Source organism: Rhinopithecus bieti, unplaced genomic scaffold (assembly GCF_001698545.2).
Source record: "Rhinopithecus bieti isolate Rb0 unplaced genomic scaffold, ASM169854v2 scaffold_9824, whole genome shotgun sequence".
Classification (NCBI taxonomy): domain Eukaryota; kingdom Metazoa; phylum Chordata; class Mammalia; order Primates; family Cercopithecidae; genus Rhinopithecus; species Rhinopithecus bieti.
Genome location: NW_016806132.1, coordinates 134,535 through 143,690, shown reverse-complemented (window position 1 = coordinate 143,690; position 9,156 = coordinate 134,535). Strand labels below are relative to the sequence as shown.

General features: G+C 57.0%; 1 long non-coding RNA gene across 1 annotated transcript in view; it reads left to right on the top strand.

Annotated features, from left to right (window-relative positions):
- The window catches only part of LOC108531411 (uncharacterized), a 6,790-nt gene extending 942 nt beyond the window's left edge, over positions 1-5,848 (top strand). The window contains exons 2-3 of the long non-coding RNA XR_001886159.1: positions 2,188-3,394; positions 5,804-5,848. This is a non-coding gene — a long non-coding RNA (uncharacterized LOC108531411). The remainder of the gene's footprint in view (positions 1-2,187; positions 3,395-5,803) is intronic.
- The last annotated feature ends 3,308 nt before the right edge of the window (positions 5,849-9,156 follow it).

The following is a 9,156-nucleotide window of genomic DNA, read 5'->3' as shown; positions in this document are numbered from 1 at the left end:
GCCCGGGGGACGCCCGACCCTGCGCGAGCTGCGAGGCCTGGACGGGGCTGCACGGCGGGGCGGGGCGGGGCCGGCGCGGCGCGCTCGCTCCTCTCCCTCCCTCTCTTCCGACGACTGTTTCCTCCTGTGGCGCCGTATACAAAACACGGAGTTGGCCATGCTGGCCGTTTTCAGGGCGCAGTTCGGTGGGACTGAGCACATTGGCGTGGTGCACTCGGCACCACCGTCTGTCTGCAGAACGTTCGCATCTTTCCATGAACAGCTCTCCACTCTGCCTCCCCCAGCCCGTGACAACCTCCCTTCTACGTTTCGTCTCTCAGTTTGACCTGCTAGGTACTGAGGTCTCCTAGGCACGGAGATCTCCTAGGTACTGAGACCACGTCGGTACTGAGGTCACCTCGGTGCTGAGACCTCCTCGGTGCTGAGACCTTCTAGGTACTGAGGTCTCCTAGGCACGGAGATCTCCTGGGTACTGAGACCTCATTGGTACTGAGGTCCCCTAGGTACTGAGACTCGTCGGTACTGAGGTCACCTCGGTGCTGAGACCTCCTAGGTACTGAGGTCTCCTAGGCACGGAGATCTCCTAGGTACTGAGACCTCGTTGGTACTGAGGTCCCCTAGGTACTGAGACCTCGTCGGTACTGAGGTCACCTCGGTGCTGAGACCTTCTAGGTGCTGAGACCTCCTAGGTCCTGAGACCTTCTAGGTACTGAGGTCTCCTAGGCACTGAGATCTCCTAGGTACTGAGACCTCGTCGGTACTGAGGTCCCCTAGGTACTGAGACCTCCTCGGTGCTGAGGTCACCTCGGTGCTGAGACCTTCTAGGTGCTGAGACCTCCTAGGTCCTGAGACCTCCTCGGTGCTGAGACCTCCTAGGTACTGAGACCTCCTCGGTGCTGAGGTCGCCTAGGTACTGAGACTTTCCAGGTACTGAGGTCTCCTAGGTACTGAGGCCTTCCCCTGTTGGAGGTGGGAAACTACTCGGTGGTGGAGCAGAACCAAGACCTTCCCCTGAGGGTGGTGGGCTGAGCCGTCTCTTCCTTTCTGGGGGTCTTCTATTCATGCCATCCATGAGAGACCCCCGTACTCTTCTGACACATTCCCATGTGGCTGAAGACACTTCAACTCAGTGTCGTCTTTGTTACTGTGACGTTGCGTGTTCAGGGTGTACTGCAGTATTCCGTGTTTCCAGGGTATCCAAGGAAACGTGTAGTGCCTAAGAGCATGAGTGCTGCAAAAAGGGTGGTTTGTTCCAACCCAAGCTTGACCGTTACTGGTTCTCTCCTATGGGTCCAGTTCACTAAACTTCTCTGTGCCTCAATTTCCTTGGCAGAAGAACAGGGACAGTAAATGTACCCGTCTGTGTGAGTGTTCAGGGCTGGGCTTAACTGAAAATTACCTTCCCATAGTCCTGGAGGCTGAAGTCTGAGAGCAAGGTGTCGTCCCTCAGGCTGGTTCCTCCCGAAGCCCCTCTCCTCGGCTTGTGGATGCCATCTGGTGTGTGCTTATAGGGTCTTTTCACTGTGCCCAAGTATCCCTGGCATCTCTTCCCTCTCATGAGAACAGCAGGTTGCTTTAGGGCGCACCCTGACAGCCTCGTTCTAACACTATGAGGCCAAATACACCCTCTTTTCCTGCCTCAGACCCTCCTCCCCTGCCTCAGACCCTCGTCTCCTGCCTCCAGACCCTCTTCCCCTGCCTCAGACCCTCGTCTCCTGCCTCCAGACCCTCGTCTCCTGCCTCAGACCCTCGTCTCCTGCCTCAGACCCGCTTCTCCTGCCTCAGACCGTTGGGGAATCAGGAATGAGACGGCCCAGGCCACCCAGTGTGGGGCTGGAGTGGACAGACACTTCTTCCCGGGAGCAGGAATGGGGGGGAACGCGGGCTGCCTGGGAGAGCAAAGGACCTAAACTCAAAGGGCCAGGAAGAGCCCGTCCGGAGCAGGGTCACCGTCCGTCCCCTGCCGGTTTGACTCCTGTTCCCAGTTCATGCCCCCAGTTGATAGATGAATATTTCTCCGAGCGCCTGTGGCCACTGGGAGCTGGATCGATCCTGGTCCCCACAAGCGACAGACGGATATTTCTCCGAGGGGCCTCCTGACATCGGCCTCGCTTTGGAGAACCTGCATTTAGTCAGATGAGAAATTTTTTTTTAAAAAAATCTCTCCGTCCATGTGTTGTTTTCCAGATGACGTCAGCTTGAGGGAGTCATCGTCCCACTGGAAGGTACTTCAGATGCTATTTCCTGGAATCCTTCAGAATAAACCGCAGCACCACCAAGTGCGAACGCAGGCGTCCCTGGGGAACACCTCCCACCGCCCCCCCAACACACTGGAACACAGGCCTCCGTGAAGAACGAGACACGCGACACACCCCACTGCACACACACAGGCACACACACGCACACAAAACCTAGAACACAGTCCTGGAGGGGCAGCTCCCACCGCACCACACACCCACACACACTCCGACACCCAGCCCTTCTTGAAGGATAGCACCCACCCACCGCGTCCTCCAGCTCTGCCTTCCCAAGGCCCAGGCGTGTGGTTTTGGCATTCGTGTTTCTCCGAACCTGTTACTTCTTCTGGCCTGGCCCACCCAGGTCTCCCAGGCAGCCGCTCCGAAGCCCCTGGAAGTCCTCGTGAGCCTCAGGGTGGCCGCCATCTAACGACGAGTGTGGTCTCCACGGATGTTGCTGGAACCTCACGAGGGGGACGGCCACCTCGGGAGGCTCTGCTGTGTGACCACAGGAGGCCGCCGAGCCTTTCTGAGCCGCTAACTCTGCACCTGGGAAGATGGGCGCCTGGAGACTCCTCCCGGGGGCTGAGGGCCGGTGTCTGCCACTGCCTGGGGGATCGCAAGAGGCAACCCTGCGTTCCTTCCCAGTGCTGCCATAGGTTTCCTTGCTTGTGACCAGCTGTGGTGGAGGATTTGAGGCCACAGAAATTGGCCAACACCACTAGGCAGCGTTCGTGTCCTTCAGAGACAGCCTGGCCCCGAGACGGAACGTGGAGTGCCCTGGGCCACCGCAGACATTCAGAGTCCTTGTTCGTGCACCCCTTTACTCATTCTCCCAAGTGTCCTGAGAGACAGTAGACGAGACGCAGACACAGGGGAGGACGCCACGTGGAGACAGAAGCAGAGACTGGAGTGACGCGGCCACAAACCCAGGGATGCCTGGAGCCCCCAGGAGCTGCGAGAGGCAGGAAGGAGCCTCCCCCGGAGCCTGTGGAGGGAGCACGGCCCTGAGACTCCTGGACCTCAGACCGCTGGTCTCCAGGACGGGGAGCGGATGAGTCTCTGCGGTCAGTGCACCCCTCTGCCTGGTTTGGGGCCATCTATGGTGGCAGCCCCAGCTCAACTGTCCAGCAGTGTCTGCACCCTGGGACGTGCAGGTAACACCACCGGCCCCAGGAGTGTGTGGGCTGTTTCTTCTGCCCTCTGACCGGCACCATTCTCACCAGCCCGGCTGGGGACGGCTGCCTCCTCTCTCTCCCTGGGGAGGTCCGGGGAAGACCCCGACACACTCGGCCTTCTCCCTGGCCCGCCCCGTGGCTGCGGGGACACTGACGTCCTTACGGGTGCTCAGGAAGCTGGGCCTTCCTCCAGGCACCCCCGGCGGCGTCTGGGAGGACCGAGGAGCCTCCGTGAGGGGCCAACCCCCGCCCTACCCAGCAAGAACGCAGACCGTCAGCCTGTCCTCAACACGAGATCCCCAACACGGTGGGAGGGAGGCAGAGGCCCCAAGACCACCTGGGATGGCACAGCTGGCCCCTGCCCCACCCCTGCACCCACCCCCTGCGCCGTGGTCTCTGCTGCTGGGGCCTGAGTGCGGCCGCTGCCCGCCCAGGCTATTCAGGGGTGGGGGGTGAACGTGGCGATTCCACAGACCACCCTGCTCTTCCGACCCTAACCCCGGCCCCCAGCCAGCCTGGCAGATGCGGCCTGACCCTGTAGTGTCCACACCTCATCGCACGGAGCAAACAGGAACCACACAGGGGAGTTGCCTCCCTCCCTACCTGTCCCCAGGTCCCTCGGGTCACCTGGGGGTTTCCAGCTGCCAACACTGCAGTGGGTGTGGTGGGGAGTCCTTGGGGGGAGTCCTGGGGAGGGGTCCCTAGCGGGGAGAGGCTGGGAGCCCCCAGGGGAAATGGCGGAGACTCCCACATCCATGGGGCAGGTGTGGGGGTGTCTGTGCGAACCAGCTCACGGAGACCCCCCGGGCTCAGTGCCCTCGGCTCAAAGATGCAGCAGGGAGGCCCCTCTGGTGACGTGAGCCACCCGGGCACCCAGCCGGGCCCCAGTAGGGCTGGGCTTGCCTCTCATCTCCACAACCTGCCTCCTCTCTCCTGAGCCTCCGTGTGGTCACCTGTGAGGTGGGAGGGGACCTGCCTGGGAGCCGGCAAAGGGCCTCTGGGACCTGCCTTGCAAGGGCTTTGCACACAGGTCACCTGCACACATGGTGGCTTCACGAGAGAGCCTGGGTCGTCATCAGGGGAAGAGACACACAAAGTGTGCTCTGTCCACACAGTGGAATACTACACAGCCATGAACAGGAACCTGGGGACACTGCCCTCAGTGAGGGAAGCCAGACACAAGAGGACAGCATGGGGTTCCATTTCTAGGAACAGGCAATGCTGCAGAAACAGAACCTGGGTTTGTGGTTGGCAGGGGTGCGGAGTGACTGCCTAAGGGGCATAGGGTCTCCTTTGAAGTTATGAGAATGTGCTGCAGCTTGAGAGAGGTGGGGGCAGCTAGAGAGACGTGGAGCAGGTAGAGAGACGTGGGGGCAGCTAGAGAGAGGTGGGGCAGCTAGAGAGACGTGGAGCAGCTAGAGAGAGGTGGGGCAGCTAGAGAGAGGTGGGGCAGCTAGAGAGAGGTGGGGGCTGCGTCTCACAACGCCTGTTTGTGGAACAGAGAGCAGCTCCGTCTGGGAGGCCAATCGGTGTGTTCACTTCTGACCAACCCCTGCTCTGGGAAGGTCCCGAAGATGATTGCCACTTTCTCCAATGTGACCTAAATCCCGCCCTTGGGTCAAAGTAGCCTGGACCATAAACCCTGCCCTTAGCAGGTGCACGTGGCTGCCCCTGAGGCACCTTCCCTGTCCCTGAGGGCCCCCCTCCCACCCGCATAGCAACGTTTTCCTGCGTTTTCCTCCCTGGGGTGAAGCCCTGGGTCTGCGGGGAGCACTGGGATCCACTCTCCTCGCAGATACGGCTTCTTTCCTACATATTTCTGCATATTTCTTTCTAAGAATCTGGATCAGTCAGTTTCTTTCTTCAGCCGTCAGCTTCCTTGGCCTCTGGGGTGTGGTTTGCACAGATCTGCCCCCGGCGGAACCATGTGCTAAATGCTAGTGAACTGGACCCGTTAAAACGGTTAATTGTGGCTGGACGCTGTGGCTCACGCGTGGAATCCCAGCACTTTGGGAGGCCGAGGCAGGCAGATGACGAGGTCAGGAGATCAAGACCATCCTGGCCAACACGGTGAAACCCCGTGTCTACTAAAAATACAAAAGTTAGCCGGGTGTGGTGGTGGGCGCCTGTAGTCCCAGCTACTTGGGAGGCTGAGGCAGGGGAATCGCTTGAACCTGGTATAATGTGAAAAAAAAAAAAAAAACCTGTACCAGGCACAGCTCACAAGGCCTTCCTTCCGTCTTTAGGCTCAGAACAGCAGCCTCAGGGGGGATAAAATACTAGACTATATAAGGAGGTCAAACAAGTCAATAGAAAAGTATCTTATAATCTGATTAAAAAATGGCAAAAAGTCATTAAAAAAAAAAAACAAGATCATGCCTTTTGCAGGAACATGGCTGGAGTTGGAGGCCATTGTCTTCAGCAACACAGGAACAGAAAACCAAATACCCACACGTGCTCATGTGTAAGTGGGAGCTAAATGACGTGAACACAGAGAGGGGAACGGCACACACTGGAGTCGATGGGAGGGTGGAGGGTTAAGGGTGGGCGGAGGGAGAGTCAGGAAGAGTCACTACTGGGTACCAGGCTTAATACCTGGGTGATGAAATCATCCGTACAACAGGAACCCACGGCACAAGTTCACCTCTTTCACCAGCCTGCGCATGTACCCCTGAACTGAAAAGTGAAATATAAAAAAATTAAATTGAAATGTAAAAACGGCCAAAGATATGAATAGACATTTCTCGAAAGAAGATACACAAATGGCAAACGGGTATATGAACAGGTGTTCAATACCATTGACCATCAGAGAAACACACATAAAAACTATAATGAAGTGACCGGGCGCGGTGGCTCACGCCTGTCATCCCAGCACTTTGGGAGGCCGAGATGGGTGGATCACGAGGTCAGGAGATCGAGACCATCCTGGCTAACACGGTGAAACCCTGTCTCTACTAAAATACAAAATTAGCCGGATGTGGTGGCGGCACCTGTAGTCCCAGCTACTTGGGAGGCTGAGGCAGGAGAATCGCTTGAACCCAGGAGGCAGAAGCCGCAGTGAGCTGAGATTACAACTGCACTCCAGTCCGGGAGACAGAATGAGACTAGGTCTCAAAAAAAAGAAAAAGAAAAGCCAGGCTCGATGGCTCACACCTGGAATCCCAGCACTTTGGGGAGGCTGAGGTGGGTGGATCACCTGAGATCAGGAGTTCGAGACCAGACTGTCCAACATGGTCTCTACTAAAAATACCAAATTAGGAGACCATCCTGGCTAACACGGTGAAACCCCGTCTCTACTAAAAATACAAAAAGTTAGCCGGGCGAGGTGGCAGCGCCTGTAGTCCCAGCTACTCAGGAGGCTGAGGCAGGAGAATCTCTTGAATCCAGGAGGCGGAGCTTGCAGGGAGCCGAGAGCGCACCACTTACTCCAGCCTGGGAGACAGAGTGAGCCTCCGTCTCAAAAAAAAAAAAAAAAAAAACAATAGCTCGTGAAGCCCAGGGATGGGCTTTGGGCTGGGCCGCAGAGTGAGACTGTGTGTGGGTTTCCAAGCAGTTTTCTGGGGCACAGAACGTCTTGGGAATCAGCAGGGAAAATGGTTTTGGGCAAACTCCGGCCCTGACGTGGACCTGGGGTTCCGGGGCCCTCTCTTCTGGGCCAGCCGGGCCCCCTGGCACCTGTGCCCCTCTGGCGACGTGCCCCGGCCTTGGCAAGACGTCTCCGTTCTTCCCACCACCTGCAGGTGGAGCACGGCCTCTGCCTGGGACGAGGACGCGGGAGGCTTCTGTGGACTCTGAGCCGCTCCGTTCCAAGGCCGGCACCTGCTATGCTTTGATCTTGGGGTTCCCGCCCGCACCACGGCTGTGACCTTGTGCCCCCCGGAGCTGGGTTTTCTTTATCCTCCCTGGTCTTTCCTGTCACCGCCCCAGGGGCTCCCCTGGCCGGCTGCGTAGACAGAGGGATTTCTCACCACCACAGAGCTGCAATGGGGGCGTTTCCTTATTCCTCAACTCCATCTCCCCAGGGACCCCAGGAGGGGAGTTTTCCGGGACAGTTTAGTGGGTCGGGGGTCAGAAAGTGGGCAGTGCTGATCGCTTGGGTCAGAGATGAGATCACAGGGACTCGAAGCTGAGTCAGTTCCTGGGTGGGGACCACAGACCAGAGGAGCCAGTTGGTCCTCTGGGTGGTACCAGCTGCTCCGTCCAGCGCGGGGATATATCTCAGCATGACCGTCGGTTTCACAAGAGGGATGTCTTCCCAGGAGCAATTCGAGGAGGGCCAGAATCTTGGAGCCTCCAGCGGCCTGAGTCCGAACCCATCATTTCCAACCCACGGGCCTGAGTCCGACACCATCGTTTCTAATCCAGGGGCCTGAGTCCGAAACCATCATTTCCAATCCAGGGGCCTGAGTCTGAAATTGTCGTTTCTAATCCAGCAGCCTGAGTCCGAACCCATCGTTTCCAATCCTGGGGCCTGAGTCCGAAACCGTCGTTTCTAATCCAGGGGCCTGAGTCCGAAACTGTCGTTTCTAATCCAGCGGCTAATTTGTTAGTTCTGTAAACGCAGTCTCGTCTCCGGGCAAGAAGGAGGTTTGCTTTGGAAAAGTGGAAAAGGGACTGTTATCATCTTTATTTCCAAGCTAAACTACTAGAAAGCAAGTTCCTCCCAAAGACGCTGTGGCCGACACCCAGGAGGGACGAAGGACAGCTGGGAGGTTCGAGGCAAGATGGACTCAGTGAGGTCAGATCTCTTCACTGCCCGAATGGTCTCACGTACGATTTTGGCAGGCCGGGCGCAGTGGCTCACACCTGTCATCCCACAACTCTGGGAGGCTGGGGGGGGGGGATGGATCACAAGGTCAGGAGTTCGAGACCAGCCTAGCCAATGTGGCGAAAGCCCGTCTCTACTAAAAATACCAAAACTAGCTGAGTGTGGCGGCAGGTGCCTGTGGTCCGAGCCACCCAGGAGGCTGAGACAGGAGAATGGCTTGAACCCGGGAGGCGGAGGGTGCAGTGAGCCAAGATCGTGCCACCGCCCTCCAGCCTGGGGGACAGAACGAGACTCAGTCTCCAAAAAAAGTTGTTTTCGCAAAAGCAGTTTCAAGCCCAGGGAGAACAGTCCTTTCCTGTGGGACCTGCCTGGACCGGCCCGCCGGCTCCCTCCCTGCAGGATGCCAGGGGTGGGGGTCTCTGGGGGTTACCATGCGGGCCCCACCTGTTCCTGGGGGCTGCCTACAGAGCAGGGGCAGCCGAGGACGTCAAAGGGGCAGCAGAGACGCCAATTCCTGCTGGGGTCCGTTGAGGTTATCTGTAGTTAATTTTTATCTAAAAGGTGATGCAAGCTTATTTTCAAAATGCAAACAGGCCGGTGAAGTGGCTCACGCCTGTCATCCCAGCACTTGGGGAGGCCGAGGTGTGGGGATCGCTTGAGCCCAGATTGAGAGACCAGCCCGGGCAACACAGCCAGGTCCTGTCTCTCCAAGAAATAATCATTATAAATACATAAAATAAAATGCAGTAAAGATGTCATATAAAAGGTAAAAAAAAAAAAAAAAAAAAAAAAAAGGGAAAAGAAATCTCTTTTCTTTACGCTCCCTCTATTCTTTTCAGAAAAGGGAACCTATTCATACCCAATACTTATTTTTAATCATTCAATTTGCAATTTAATCCCTGAATTTTGCATTCAGTTTGCATGTTTAGTTTTAATTGTTCAATGTGAAATTATATAATATCAACTTACCTGT